The sequence below is a fragment of the Nicotiana attenuata genome, chromosome 12, assembly GCF_001879085.1.
Source record: "Nicotiana attenuata strain UT chromosome 12, NIATTr2, whole genome shotgun sequence".
NCBI classification, from domain to species: Eukaryota; Viridiplantae; Streptophyta; class Magnoliopsida; order Solanales; family Solanaceae; genus Nicotiana; species Nicotiana attenuata.
In genome coordinates, this window is record NC_032000.1 from 27,412,983 (window position 1) to 27,416,879 (window position 3,897).

Sequence of the window (3,897 nt, forward strand, 5' to 3'; positions counted from 1 at the left end):
GCCTAGGTTGACCAATTCCCAAAGTCTTGAAGACTGAATAAGGCATCAAATTAATGCTAGCCCCCAAGTCACAAAGGGCCTTAGCAAACTCCGCACTACCAATAGTGCAAGGGATAGTAAAAGCTCCAGGGTCCTCAAGTTTCGGGGCCATAGAATGCACTATCGCATTGACTTGGTGAGTCATCTTTATTGTTTCACAATCCATGGAACGCTTCTTTGTGACCAAATCCTTCATGAACTTCGCATAGCCCGGTATTTGTTCAAGTGCCTCCACCAAAGGCACATCGATTGTAAGGCTTTTCATCATATCTATGAATTTTTTGAACTGATTGTCACTCTTTTGCTTTGCTAACCGCTGAGGAAAAGGTGGAGGTGGTCTAGGCAAAGGTGCCTTGGCTTTTGGCACCACCGGCTCCGGCATTTCGATTATGTACTCCCTAGACGGGTTCACGACCTTTTGAGTTTCCACCTCAGGCTCATCAATATCTATCCTCACCTCATTGTTCACATTTGGTTCAACCATATCTTCAACAACCAAAGGACCCACATCTTCTTGGAACCCAACATTATCATCCACAACTTGATTTTCTTTCGAGGCATGCACATCACCGCCTCTCCCACTTCTTGTTGTAACCGCCATCACATGATTGTTACCTCCCTTTGGGTTCACTACCGTGTCACTTGGTAGAGCACCCTTAGGTCGAGTATTCAACGATTGACAGATTTGGCCTAATTGCACCTCCAAATTCTGAATAGAGGTATTGTGGGAAGCCAATTGAGCATCGGAGTCTTGGTTCTTCTTCATCATTTGTTCGAACATCATTTCTATTCTTCTATCACTACCCGAAGAACTAGACCCTTGAGATTGAAACGGAGGCGGATTGTTCGGTTGTTGATACATCGGGGGCCTTTGAAAACCTTGCCCCCGGTTGCCTTGATTTCCATTGTTATTCCACCCGCCTTGACCATTGTTGTTATTCTAATTATTATTGTTCCCGTTCCAATTGCCTTGATTGTTACCTTGGTTACCCCTATTGTTGTTGTTCCAATTGCCGCCACCTTGTTGTTGGTTGTTATTATTCCAATTACCGCCACCTTGTTGATTGCCTCAATTTCCTTGGGGGCGCCACTGTTGATTCCCTTGATTTCCTCTATTCCCTTGGTAGTTATTGACATATTGACATTCCTCGCTTTGATCATCATACCACTCATTCGAATAACCACCACCATCATTGTTGTTGTCAAATTGCTCACAATTTCCTTGAGGTTGTTGTTGCCCTCTTTGCCTCCTTTTTAACATAGAAACACCTTCCATTGCATTCGGGTTTTGGACTTGTTGCAATTGCGCCATCGCCAATTGATTCATAGTTGTTGTAAGCTCGGCAATACCTTGGCCATGATCGTTTAATTCCTTGTGCAAATGGATGACCGTGGGGTCACCTTGTACATTCTCTCGGCTTTGCCATGCCGAAGAGGTGTCGGCCATTTCATCAAGTACTTCACATGCCTCTTGGTAAGAAAGTTTTATAAAGTTCCCTCTGGCCAATTGGTTCACAATGCACTGATTCGTGGTGTTTATGCCCCGATAAAAAGTTTGTTGTATCATCGCCTCGGTCATGTCGTTATTAGGGCACTCCTTCACCATTGTTCTATATCTTTCCCATATTTCGTGCAAAGGTTCCGTTGGCATTTGCTTGAAAGCTAGAATCTCATCCCAAAGAGCCGCCATATGACTTGGAGAAAAGAACTTGGCAATAAATTTGTCCGCCAATTCATCCCATGTGGTGATAGAATGATTTGGGAGCCTTTCTAACCAATCCAAAGCTTTACCCCGAAGAGAAAACGGGAAAAGCCTCAATCTCAACGCATCCTCTGACACGTTTGTTTGTTTGCTGCCCCAGCATGTATCTACGAACTCCTTCAAGTGCTTGTATGCATTTTTATCGGAGGCGCCCGTAAAATATCCTCGTTGCTCGAGCAAGGTCAACATGACATTTGTGATTTGAAAGTTCCCCGCCCGGAATCGGGGAGGAACAATAGCACTCGCGTACCCTTGATTTGGGAGAACTCTTGGGACTGCTCTTGGCGGTGGCGGAGGAGGGTCTGGAATAGGATTGTTGTCATTGGCCTGACGGCCTCTACATGGAGCTTGAGGTACCGGAACCTCATCATGATCAATATCTTCTACCTCCTCCCCTCCATGGCATTGCCAATAGGGTCATTAGCATTTAAAGCCATAGTACCTGAATGATCGACACAACAAAATTAGTAAACAAGAAGGAAAGAGAAGCAAAACACAAAACTAACCAAACAGATAGTCAACACCGTAAGCTCCCCGGCAATGGCACCAAAAAGTTGATTGATGCCAACTCGACACTACACCAAGGTAGGAAGAGCGGGTCGCAATAGCTTTTACCCGAATAGTGGTCGGGATCGATTTCCACAGGGAGCTAGTAGTGGAGTTGGATTTTCTGTCTAGTCTAGAGATGTGTTTGTACTCCTAATGTCACTTCAAACATTCTTGGTTTTTGATTTTATAACTACTATGAATAAACTACTGATTAACGCTAAATTATGCTACTAGAATGTTGCTAAGTTGTATCTAATGGGAAGAAGGGCACTAGGGTCGTGGCATTACCTAGGTGGCTAATTGATGGGTAGATGTTACTAAGGATAGATTGACATATTTGGGGCTTGTGCTATAACCGTTGCACAATTGTACCCACTCTCACACCTCTTGGTAGAGAGAGTGATTTTGCCCAATTGACTCTCTCGAGACCAATTGGGTAGGCCAATTAGATCAAGCAACTAGGGTTCAAATAGGGTGATAACTCTCTCGAGATTTAACCCGTTAATTAGGACTATCATTTCTCATGAGTCCATCCCAATTCCTTGTTGGGTCAATTTTGGGGTCATAAACTCTCTTTCTCAAGAAGAGTCAAACCCACAAAGCTTGAATCAGTGTTTGCAACCACAAATTCTTAAATAAAAACATAAAATCAACCCAAATAGCAAACACCCATAATCAATCTAACCCTAGGTGGCAACACCCATCAATTACCAACACTAGGGTTGGGCCACAACCCTAGCTAGTGGGTTTAGCTAGTCATGCTAGATACAGAAATTGAAGAAATAGATGAAGAACTAAGCATATTATTTGATTACTAAAAAGAAACTACAATAATCTATCGTTAATAATGAGCCAAAGTGCCGAAAATGGCTACAAAATCGAGTCTTACGAGCGCAGCTATGTCTGAGATATCAAACTTAACCTAAAAATGGTAAAATGTCCTATTTATACTAGGCTGGAAAAATTGGACAAAAATACCCCTGCGGGGTCAGCCCAGGCCGCGCAAAATGGACCGCGGCCGCACTGGCTCTTGGACTTCAATTTATGCTTTTCTGAACTTGAGGAACGCGGACCGCGTGAAAGTGCACCGCGGCCGGGGTGGAAGTTAGCGCGGCCGCACTGAAACGAGCGCGGGCCGCATTGCTTGGAATTGGCAAAATTATTGCTCTCTGAGTCTCTGCTCCACGGACTGCGTAAAAGAGTAGCGCGGCCGCGGAGCCTGACCGCGGACCGCACTAATGAGTAGCGCGGCCGCGTTGCCTCCAGCTTAAAAATGCCATCCTCTGAATCTCCTAGTGCGGCCGCATTCACATTTGCGCGGTCCGCACTAGGTTCTCTTTTCCTCAACTTACTTAGTCTTTGACACTTAAGAAGGTTTTACTCCTTTTTGAGTCGATCTTTGACATTCTGCCGCTTTGTCGATCAAACCTGCAATAAAGCGCAACTTGTGAGCATTTTGGGACTATTTTGTAGCAATTTATAACCAAAGCATAGGCAAGTAGGGGCGTAAATCACGTAATTAACCGACCTACTTCACTACCCCTAAC